Source organism: Drosophila erecta, unplaced genomic scaffold (assembly GCF_003286155.1).
Source record: "Drosophila erecta strain 14021-0224.00,06,07 unplaced genomic scaffold, DereRS2 tig00000465-arrow-arrow-pilon, whole genome shotgun sequence".
Taxonomy (NCBI): domain Eukaryota; kingdom Metazoa; phylum Arthropoda; class Insecta; order Diptera; family Drosophilidae; genus Drosophila; species Drosophila erecta.
Genome location: NW_020825260.1, coordinates 113429 through 126189, shown reverse-complemented (window position 1 = coordinate 126189; position 12761 = coordinate 113429). Strand labels below are relative to the sequence as shown.

Below are 12761 nucleotides of genomic sequence, written 5' to 3'. Positions count from 1 at the left end.
TGCAGCGGACACTCTTTCCCAGCTCCTGCAGTTGACCGTCGCTTCGCCTCGTGACCAAAGCCAAGACCTCGCTGTAGGTCTTGCCTTTCGTTTCCACTATCACTACGTCGGGTCTCCGCGACAAGTGTGTTTTTTTCCTCGCCTCCACCTTCGTCTATGTGTCTGGCTTGCCACAACTCTGGATTCCAGCTTGCTGTGCCGTGGTTCTCTCCGCTGTCTTCGCCTGCCGCTTTGGAGGGCTCGCTCTCTTCTCCCTCGGCTTCTCCCTCTGTGGTACTTGGACTGCCCCTGTGCTTCTTATGTACTGCTTCGGAACCTGTAGTGACCAACTGAACTTTACACTGCAATAACTTTTCAAGACACCCTCGCCCTAAATTATAGCAGTTTTTGTGTAACATCATTACATTTCGTGTTTTGTTTTGATTGTTGATTTTCATTTGTATTGCAATTAATAATGAATTAAATACTCGCAGATTGACGGAACTTTTGGCATTTGAATAGAAATTTTACTTAGAACCTTTAAAGTTTGACTTACAGCTCGACAATGTCAACGTTAACTTGGGCCCAACCTTACGCACATCATGGAGTGGATATTTAAGGTCGTAAGTACTACATAATAACAACGATAGAAAAACATTATTATGAATTACGTATATTAAAATTCTACAAAATGCCACTCGAACGTCTAAATAAAATGAGAGCTGCATTTGACTATATTTAACTATATATAACTTATATAACTATATTCGCTAATTTTATATTCAATTACCTATAACTATTTGCTGTATACTTTACTTTTATATACTTTATTTTACTCACTAAATACAAACGAAAATGAAGAGTTAGAGAATGACTAGGATAATTATGCGTAGGTTAAAATTTGTTAGTTTGTAAAAGAGATTTAATGGAACCGCTTACTAAACTGATTTATATAAATGGAATTATAATTGAAGATATATTGAAAAAGAATGAATTGTGAATAAATAGATTTAATGGTTTGTCGAGTACTTATGTTGAACACTTTCTTAAATATGTGGTAGAGTTATTTTGAACTTGGCCAAGGGACAATGTAAATATTTTAAGTAGCGTTGTCATGGTAGGGAGGGTAAAGACTTAGGGAATTATTAACATCCAAAATTCCCAATACTTATCAGAATCTGTAGCTTATCTTCACACGTGTCGGCGTGTATCATTAGTATCAATATAAAGCCATTTCTTTTATTAATCGATAGTCCACTTTTGAATATTGTTTATAAGTAAGACGCACTTATTAAAATGTAGTAGCGTTTCGTACTATCCTAAGCTAAAAGAACCCCGACCTACGGCGAGCTAGACCCGAGCATAGCAAGAGTGCGCATCCCTAGCGAAGGAAGTACAAGGTCCTCTTTATTAGTAATTACCACCCACTTTTAAAAGACCCACTAGTTAAAAATCTGCCGAACTACGTGAGACCCGAAATACACTACACATTTTTGGCGCCCAACGCGTGGAGCACGACAAGTACTAAACATTTTTGAAGCCAGACAAGTACCACACATTTTTGGCCCAGACGTGAAGCTCGACAAGTGCTTAACTTGTTATAGCACACTAAGCTCTAAAGTAATCCATCCACAGTCAAAACACAATATAACCAATTCCAATAAATTAACATATTGGATTGAGAGCATCGATTTGGAAGGGATAGTAAAACTTAGGAACATGCGAGTTAATTTGAAAGAGAATTGATCGACCAAGTGGAACTGTTTCGAATCCACAGAAGCTCATCACCATACGTTTCTTTACTCAACTTTATTTACAATTTGATTTTTTTGGAATACATTATACTTACACTTCAATAAGTCCGTATATTGTCCGATTTTCAAGTAAATAAAAGCATGAGGCAATAGACCAGCTACAACCCACTAATAAATAGAGATACAACTAAGATTCTGGTAGAAGTGATCGACATAAAGAAAGACAAACCAAATAATTACAACATATCTTACAAAACAATAATATGGCAGCCAAGCATATCAATATAGAGGGTCAACCTTACAAGGCATTATTCGATTCTGGAGCAACAATAAGTTGTGTAGATGGATTAGCTGCTCAGAACTTCCATAAATACAACAATGTAAAAAAATGTCAGGCGAAATTCGCGCTGCGAACGGAACAAAAAGCAAAGTAGTGTCAAAACTTACAACTTCCATTAAGTATAGAGAGACGATAGACAATCTTGAATTATTTATAATACCAGAACTTCAACAGGATGTATATTTTTGATTGATTTTTGGCATTTGGATTTTGGCATTGATTTTTGGCAAAAGTTTGGATTACTAAATAAAATTACGAACAATCCGACCATTGCTGAGTTAGACATCGGTACTTTGGATGATGATGAAGATTCTCTAAAATATCATAAGCTAAACGAAGGAGAAAGACTTCGGCTGGAGACAGTAATAAAAACATTTCCATCCTTTGCTTCCGAAACTTTGCCACTATTAGTTTTCCGTTGACGGAACTTCTTAAAAAGAAGAATACGCTTGAATGGAACGAAGGGGCTCAAACCGCTTTTGAAAACTTGAAAGCATGTCTTACTGCCTCGCCAATTCTCATAACACCAGATTTTTCCAAGAAATTCATTTTGTTGTGTGACGCCAAGTCATTTGGTGTTGGTTGCGTACTGGCTCAGGAACGAGAAGTAGAACTTCCGATTTCGTATATGTCCGAAAAATTGTCCAAAGCGCAACGTAACTATTCGGTTTCCGAATTAGAATGTCTTGCCGTTATAAAAGGAATTAAAAAATTGCGCGCGTATATTGTAGGCCAGGATTTCTTAGTCATAACAGACCATGCAGCCCTTCAATGGCTGATGCAGCAGAAGGATTTGTCAGGAAGGTTAGCTCGATGGTCAATGAAGTTGAGAGCGTTTACGTTCACTATAAAACATCGTAGCGGTTCTCAGAACGTCGTTGCAGATACCTTATCCAGACAGAACGACCCAGCCATCGATGAATTTTGTGAAAATGGACCCATAGTTGACATAGATTCCCCACATTTTAAATCCACGGAATACTTGGACTTAATAAAGACAATATCTAACAATCAATCAAGATTTCCCGATCTACAAATCAGGGATGGATATATTTACAAAAGAACTACTTTTGTATCAGACGATATAAAGCAAGAAAATCCATGGAAACTATAGATACCTTCGGCTTTCGCACCCGATATATTGTTTCAGGCTCATGATGCACCAAGTTCATCTCATTGTGGCATGAGTAAAACGGTAGAAAAACTAAAAAGATATTTGTTTTGGCCTTGTATGGTTACGCAAATACGCTACTATATATCTAATTGTGTAGTTTGTCGTACCACGAAAAGTCCAAACACGGTTCTAAAACCGCCAATGGGTAAACCGTTAGCTTCAGACAGGCCATTCCAAAAATTATATATTGACCTCTTAGGCCCATACCCTCGCACAAAAAAAGGTCACATAGGTTTGCTGATTGTCGTTGACCATAACACCCGTTTCCACTTTTTGTTACCTCTTAAGAAGTTCACCGCTCCTAAAATCTGTGATTACTTAAAGGGGGCTATATTCTACATGTTTGGCGTTCCAGAAGTAATACTTTCTGATAATGGCAGTCAGTTTAAGTCAAGCTATTTCCAAGCCTTCCTTACTAGTTTTGGCGTACAACAAAAACTTACAGCCATATATTCTCCACAGGATAACGCGAGTGAAAGACTTACCAGATCGGTGTTAGCCGCTGTAAGAGCTTATATAGGGAAAGATCACACAAATTGGGATGACAACTTAGACGCTATTAGCGGATCTTTAAAAGCTTCGTTACATAGAAGCACAGGTTCGTCACCTTACTTTCTGGCATTTGGACAAAATGTGGTCCCTAACGGCAAGGACTATAGTCTCCTGCGTATTCTAAATATATTAGCGGACGACACTCGGTTATCTAAACCGGAGGCTTTAGAGCTGCAGAGACGGCAAGCTAAACTGAACCTAAGCCGATCCTATGAAGAAAACGCGAATAAATACAACCTACGCACTCGGCAGATAGAATTTAAAAACGGCGATTTCGTTTACGCTAGAAACCTTACACAAAGTAATGCCGTAAAGAAATTCAGTAGTAAATTGGCACCCGTATTTATCCCAGCTAAAGTTTATAAGAAACGTAGCTCGTACTACTACGAATTAGAGGATGAGAGAGGAAAGAAATTGGGAGAATTCCATTTGAAGGATATACAAGCTAGAAAACAAGGAGTTCCTTCAGATAAGGCTTCCTTGAAATAGTCTCGTTACTCTTATCTGTGGGTGTAGTGACCAACTTATCTTTACACTGCAATAACTTTTTAACCAGCTCATTGGTTAGACCCAGTTCGCTCCAAGAAGAGGCCACGAGGCCGACATAACCTTCACCTTCTACCTTCAGCCAACAAGTTACGCAACCGGCCACCTCCCGAATGATAACTGGCCAAATATATTGGCTCGAGCTCATCCAGATTATTCAGCTGTGCAGAAGTTTAGACGACCGGATCGGATTTAATTATATTTGGACATCACCAACGTTACGCTGTGAAGATCACCTCATGACCAGCGGAGGTCTAACTTAATGATTCCGTCTTATCGCAGCGCAGTGTAGCCGCCAGCGGTCTCCTAAGGTCTTATCGCTGCAGTGCTGCAGTAACATTTCGTGTTTTGTTTTGATTCTTGATTTTCTTTTGTATTGCAATTAATAATGAATTAAATATTCGCAGGAATACTTAAATAGGAATTTAACTTAGAACCTTTAAAGTTTGACCTACAGCTCGACAATGTCAACGTGAACTTGGGCCCAACTTTACGCACATCATGGATAGGATATTTAAGGTCGTGAGTACTACAAAACAACAACGATAAAAAAACATTATTATGAATTACCTATATAAAAATTCTACAAAATGCCACTCGAACGTCTAAATAAAATAAGATCTGCATTTGGCTAAAGATTATATAACTATATTCGCTAATTTTATATTCGATTACTTATGACTGTTTGCTTTATACTTTACTTTTATATACTTCATTTTATTTACTAAATATAAACGAAAATGAAGAGTTAGAGAATGACTAGGATAATTGTGCGTAGGTTAAAATTTGTTAGTTTGTAAAAGAGATTTAATGGAACCGCTTACTAAACTGAATTTATATAAATGGAATTATAATTGAAGATATATTGAAAAAGAATGAATTGTGAATAAATAGATTTAATGGTTTGTCGAGTACTTATGTTGAACACTTTTTTAAATATGTGGTAGAGTTATTTTGAACTTGGCAAAGGAACAGTGTAAATATTTTAAGTAGCATTGTCAGGTAGGGAGGGTAAAGGAGGGTAAAGACTTAGGGAATTATTAACATCCAAAAATTCCCAATATTTATCAGAATCTGTAGCTTATCTTCACACGTGTCGGCGTGTATCCGTATCAATATAAAGCCATTTCTTTTATTAATCGAAAGTCTAGTTTTGAATATTGTTTTTGAATAAGACGGACTTATTAAATGTAGTAGCGTATCGTACTATCCTAAGCTAAAAGAACCCCGACCTACGGCGAGCTAGACCCGAGCATAGCAAGAGTGCGCATCCCTAGCGTAGGAAGTATTATTAGTAATCTCTTTATTAGTAATTACCACCCACTATTAAAAGACCAACTAGTTAAAATCTGTCGAACTACGTACACTACAAACCTTCGACGGGTAGGGAGCTTCCGTTTGTGCTAAGCGGTCTCTTTTTGGGCCGGGGTTGGTTTGCTGCAGTTTGTCCACGGCTTTCGCTTTTTTACCGCCGCACTTAGGGCATCCCGGCAGGGCATTTGTTGGTGCATTGCCTCGTTCGTCCTCCATTTCCAGCTCCCTGCTGGCGTCCTCCTGGAGGGCCTTCATTTTGGCGAACATTGCTTTCATTTGGACGTTGATGTGACGCACCTGCTTGACGCTGGTAAGGATTATAAGCTGGTCGAGGACCAGTCCGATTTCCGCCAGCTTATCGGCGGGTGTTTTGGGGCTCGAGCCTGAGGGGCTGCTCGGGGTCTGAGGCCGCTTTGGCGTGTCCTGCCCATCTACCGTCTCGGCAATGTTGGACCCGCCTGTTTGTAGTGGAGCAGGTGTCCTTGGCAAGATCGGCGACTGCAAGATTTTCCTTCTACTTTGAAAAGCCCCCGCCTTGTCCATTCCTTTCTCTATTTGACTTGAAATTATGGGTCAGACGCTCCGTGGATTTCAGTGTGTGGGTGTGAAGTGGGGTAGGGTTCTTCACCGGTGTGAGTTATTCCGCTCCAGTTCGGTCGCCAGCGCCCCTACTTTAGGAGTGGGTGGGGTTGCTATTGGTCTGCTCTTTGACCTTTAATACCTATAATTACTAGACCGAGCCAGTTGGTACTATTTTCTCTGTTATTCCATGAGTTGCCGTCAAGGATTCTCATCAGCAGCCCAGGAAGGTGTGCTACAACCGGCGACAAGATCGTTTGTCGAGTTGCATAGCAAGTATCTCTTGAAAGTAAGAAGTCGCCGAAAAGCGCCACGTCTGGTTTGAGACGCTTGCGGCTGTCGTTTTCCAGCACTGGGTAAACAGCTGGCTTAGATCAGCTGGCGTGTCATTGCATCTCGGGTTGCACTAAAGAGAAAGTAGAACAGAAAGCTCCGAATAATTCTCTCACCCTGACCTATCTCATGGCTCTGGAAATCGCGGCCGGCGTACGGTCCCTGGAACTCCGGAGATCTTGTCCTCACCGGGTAAATGCTCTGAACAGTGTTGCTGATATAGGCCACAGCCCCTGGCGCGTCACGCTTGCTCAGCGCGAAAATTATCTAGTTTTTCCGGGAGCGCCAACATGATGCACCCGTCTTCAACATTTCCCGCGACTCACTCACATATGTACTGTGTGTGTGTGTGTGTGTACACACAAAGTGTTATACTATGGTACAAATGCTACTTCCCCATCCTTAAGAAATTAGCCTGTCCTCAGGTGGATAATTTAGGATACAAAATAGGATTTACATTATTTTCTATTTTTGTTACATCATTGTTTACAATATTTGATTCAATAGGATTGGGTACTTGTCTTTTGAATTTGATTATAATTCTTAGGTAGATATAATAAAATATTATGACAACTAAAACTATTATAATGCATTATTATGGATTTCAAAAATATCTTTATCTTGAATATATTGTTATTGGCATAAATCGTTTGCGTGTAATCTAACATAGTATTTGATTGAGATGTCTTCTATTTGTATGGAACAGTTAAATGCTTTTATTATGTTATCTCCTCTATTATTTCTCCCTCTATGTATGTAATTTTGGTAAAGTATGGTTTAGGTTCGACATAACTGATTTAAAATTCCTTATGAGTTTTACATATCTACATATCTTTTACTTATCTTACATATCTATATTCTGTATTAAATTGATTAAGTATGCCAGTTAAGCATTTGTTTATTATTAAAGTTTTTGAAGATGCCAAATAAGTTTGATTATTTTGAACATAAAATTTATTTTGTACATTTTCTATTAAAATGTTTTGATTATATATAAAGCCATTTCTTTTATTAATCGAAAGTCTAGTTTTGAATATTGTTTTTGAATAAGACGGACTTATTAAATGTAGTAGCGTATCGTACTATCCTAAGCTAAAAGAACCCCGACCTACGGCGAGCTAGACCCGAGCATAGCAAGAGTGCGCATCCCTAGCGTAGGAAGTATTATTAGTAATCTCTTTATACATTTTGTACATTTTCTATTAAAATGTTTTGATTAGTATCTGGATATGGAATTATTGTAAAGATTGGTGTTTTAATTATTTCTTTTGGAATATGACAAAAATATAAGAATTTCATTTGTATCCGTTTTCAGCCAAGTGGAAGTTTTAATATTTAAAATTTTTTCAGAGTTTATATGTTTTAGATTATCACTGCATTCCAAGTTCAATAACCTCTACATACTCAGTAAACTGTTGTAAATTAAATAACAAAATGTTTAATCTTTGATCGCCTTCATATAATGCACGTAATAAATTTATTAATTTTATGCCCTCATTTACTGTTTTTATAACTTCGTTGAGTTCATTAGATTTTTTCGGACAAATTATGAGTTTTCTAGGTCTTTCTCCTGTCTTTTTATATGGGTTTGTTGTCTTAGATTTTACTAATGGTAAATCAAACTCATTTAGTCTGATTTTCCATCTTTGGAGTTTCATGTTTGATTCCTTGATATTATCAAGCTAAACTAAAGGTTGATGATGATCTGAAATTTACGGCCAAAAAGATAGGACCAGTTAGTGGCCCAGACAATAGCTAAAAGTTCGTTTTCTATTGCTGAATAATTAAGTTCATGTTCATTGAGAGTACGGCTAGCGTAACAAACAGGTTTATGATCCTGTGATAATATAGCACCTAGAGCGGCATTGCTTGCATCTGTGGTTGATGAGAATGTTTTTTCGAAATTTGTGTAAATTTATATTGGTTCGGACACAATTAAAAATTTTAATTTTTCGAAAGCTGATGTATAATCGGTATCTTTAGAATTTATGATGGAACCTTTTTTAGTTTTGTGTTATGGATCTTTGTAAATTAGGTCTTCTAATAGATTGTTAATACAACGTTCAAATCTTGCAGGTGCATTCTTCAGTCCAAATGGCATTCGAGTGTACTCGAGCTTTCATCCATTTGGATCTGATGAAAACCTTTTGCTAAATCTATGATAGTGAAATATTGAGACCTACCTAGCTTATCTAGTATTTCATCCATGACCGGAATTGGGTACTTATCATCAATAGTAATTCGTTTAGTTTGCGATAGTCTACATCTGGCAACCCTAAAATAAAATAGATTCAAGCGATACGGCAACACTCAATTATTAAGCGTCCTTCTTTCGATACTGATTTATAATGCACGCGCATTGTGTGTGCCTTTATCTAATGAAGCATTATATTCATTAAGGATGTTTCGCACCGTCGCCAGAAAAACCTAATTGAGAACAACATCGCAATCCTCAATTAGATTTTTCTGGCGAGGGCAAGAACTTCCTTCGCTGGCTACTCCGGGGAGTCTGGGGAGCAGGAAAAGATTATTTTTTTTCCTTCCTCGGCTGGTCCTAATTCGGCGATACAAATCAATGCACAACAAATCTCTGCTGCGATAAATGTTATGCGTTGTGAATGATTAGTATCAATTTCTCTCCCGAACTCTTTGATGTACTCCAAGTTACGTTCACTCAGCTAGTGAAGATAGGGGAGACTATTCAATGATGGGGAACTCGCTACCCCTGGAGCTCGTATTTGGGCCTTGTCGTGACTTATATAGGTGGTGTCGTTTATCACGACGCGATCGGTGTCCACCGTGACCCTGGCTGGCCGGTCATAATAATGATTCCCTCATCCACGCGGGAAAGCGAGTGTAAGTCGCTTGGTTGCGATTCGCAATGCGCTAGCACGCTTGCGTGTAGTTCTCTGGCGCATGAGCTTTCCGTTGATAATTGGCAAAAGGTAGCCCCGGTGATTGTATGGACTTCTTCTCCACACATTGCTACCATATGGTCGGTTATTCGCAGCATAACTCCTTTGCAAGTGACTGGGAAAATTAGTGACCTTCTTACAAGATAATTTTATTTTGGGGAATTTGATAGTAAAGTTTATCATGTTAGGGGATTGTAGTATTTTTACAGACGATGCGGACATAAGATCCCCTATGGGGGTATCTATGGGTTCTTTCAGCCAAATTGATTTTAAGTCTGTGTGATCTAGGATATTTGGACTGACAATATTGTTTTTCGCCAATGTTACAGCCAACATTAAATTCTGTAACTCCATCATTAGTACTCTATTCCTAGCCAGCAGTGTCTCATATAAATGTGTCAATTTGGGTATTTTTATGTGTTTGCAAAATTTGATTTACAGTTGTTGTTAATTGGTTGATTCGACTTTGTATTCTAGTATTAATTTTAATTTGCCTATTGTTTGACTATGTCAACTGCCACTCTGTGGCCTAACTCTTTCTAGATCGCCGGCATCCGGCGTCCCCGCTGCTACCTTTAGCATTGAGCCCAGAAAATCTAAACTCCTTGCAATTCTGTGGTGGACCTTAACGAATCCAGCGGGTCCCGAAGGTGCAAGGTATCCACTTCTAGCAACTTCCTCATGTGAGACTGTGAAATCGTTCATGCTGTTTGTTTCTTCTATTACCCGCCGAGTGTGTAACATACGCGAGCTCCTCTCACACCAGGATCTCTCCATCTACGATGGGGATATACCTTGTTTGCGAATAGTTAGTGATGTCAGTGAGAGGATGATGAAAATTCTGCACCTGTGTAAATTAATTTTTTAGTCGCTTTTTCTTGTTCGCTGAGGTCTGTCCCATCACCAATTAATTTTAACCTAAAACTAAAGCGTCTGATGATAGGTTTTTAGTTGTCCTTGTGGACCACCAGCCATTCAATGAGGACCGTTAGGCCAAGCCTTCTATTAGTTTGGACCAAAACCATTTCGCCCACTTCGAAGACTCTGTTTTGTCGAGATGCATTCTCTCTAGACCTTAGCGCGTCTTGGGCACTCTCAATTTTTTCGGCAATCCGTTCTTATGTGTCGTCCGTGCATTCTTGTATTGCGTCGACTGGCATCTTATCGATGACGGAATGGACTGATTTGTTATATTTGGTAATGGCTAATAAGATTATCTCCATAGTATCAATCATGCCCTTGTCGATTTTTAGGCTCCTGGGGAGCTCTAGTAGAGTGCTGTGTACGTTCCACTTGCCCGTTTGATACACTATGAAGGGGTGGCGCATTCGCGATGTTGACGCCAAAATGGTTGTCTAGCATGGCCATAATCGTGTGCGATTTTAACGATGGCTCGTTGTCGCAGTAAATTACTTTGGCCCTTGGTAAGAAATTCATGACCTGCAGCAAGGCCGGTTTCAAATCCGCAATTGCTCTTGACGGCACGTGCTGTACGACGGCGAATTTCGAAAACTTATCAATGCAAGTGAGAAAATATTTGTTATCCGTTGAGAAAATGTCTATGTGTAGCATTTCTCCTATATGAGAAGGAATCGGTGATTCGCCAATCTCTTGTTTCTTTGGATGCCTGTCATATTTAGTTTTCGCGCATGTTTTACAGTTTTAGACAATTTCATTGGCCAGTTTGGCTTGGGAAGTAGTACTCTGCGAGAACCTGCTTCACATCTTCTTGGGCCGACCGGTGGGCCCTATTGTGTTCGGCTATTCTGTTCCCTCCTTTCCTTGACCCCAACAATATCTGTAACACGGTTCTTGCAGTGCCAGAATTTTTTTAGTCGGGAATCTTCGGACTAATTTGTCCTGCACCGAGGGCCTCTTCTAGAACCAGTTGGTTTTCGCGTTAGAGTTAGAATTTGATACCGAGAGTGACAATGGCTGATGGTCGGTGAAGATAGTTATATCATTCCCATTATAATATATCATTATCCATTATATATTTCCCTTTCATTTGTGGTGTAGTTCATTCCCTATCATTTAACGTCCTCAAGATCATTTTAATAGGACGGTTTTCTTGGGAAAGCATTGCTCCAATACCGTAGGCTGAAGCATTCGTCGTTAGATGAAACGGCTACTTGTAATCCGGGTATCTGAGCATAACATCTTCAGATGCCAAAATATTGATCAGTTTTTCGAGAGAATTTTTTTGCGCTTCATTGAATTGTACTTGGATGTGGCGCGATCTATGTCTGCTTACACTTCCATTTTCGACTTTTAAGATGTCAGAAATAGGCCTTGCTATGGCTGCGAAGGCCTTAATGAAGCATCTGTAAGAGCTCGCGAGGCCTAGGAATGATCTAATCTCAAACAGTGTTCTTGGTTCGGGAAATTCTTTTATGGCCCTGACTTTTTCTGGGTCTGTGGTAGTGCCATCACTGGTGACTATAAAGCCAAGAAAGTTTACGCTTTTTTTAAAGGAACTTGACTTTTTTACTGAGACTCGTATGTTTGCCAAAAGGAAGTCTGTTGAATTCGTACTTCCCTCCGCTTACGGAGAAGGAAGCTGATATCCGTGATATCCGGACTTGAGGTCCAGTGTCGTAAAGAATTTGGCCTTGCCCAAATACCTTTCTGGCATTGGGTATTTGTCCGGGATAGTTCTTTCGTTTAGCTTACGAAAGTCTATGACCAATCGTCCATTTTGATTGCGGGCCTCGTCGGTTCCTTTTTTGTTAACCACCCATATTGGGTTGTTATAAGGAGACACCGACTTCTGAATTATACCATTTTTAAGCAGGTCCGGGATCTCGTTGTTGACGAAATCTTCTTCTATGGATATAATAATTTAATAATATAATAATTTGGCGTAAATGGGCTCTTCGCTAGTCGTTCTAATCGTGGCCAATACCGATGTGTTATATGGTAGGGCTTCGTTGGGATCTACGAAGGCGTTTTTCCGACTTTTTCCCCAGAAATGCCTTCATTACCAAAGGTGGTGCATCTGCGCACTCCACGTTAGTGTAGTTGACGTCAGTACATTTATGGAATGAAATCTCCTTACCTTACCCCATTTGAGTTGGGCGGAAGCGAGGCAAAGTGATGCGCCGACCTGTGTTATCAGATCAGCCCCGATTATCCCATCGAATATTGTAAAATCTGATAGGATGAAAAAGGTCGCTTTTAAATTAAAGATAGAGACGAATTTTTTTGTAACAGTGGTGGCGCCATGAATTGAGTGAATTTCGAAAGGAGAGTCCACCGGGCGGATACCCTTTAGC

The 12761-nt window shown here is 39.3% G+C and overlaps 1 protein-coding gene across 1 annotated transcript in view; it reads left to right on the top strand.

The window, feature by feature from the left end:
* Positions 1-12761, top strand: part of LOC26526036 (dynein heavy chain 2, axonemal) — a 103437-nt gene that overhangs the window by 35091 nt on the left and 55585 nt on the right. The gene's annotated exons all lie outside the window — the stretch shown is intronic.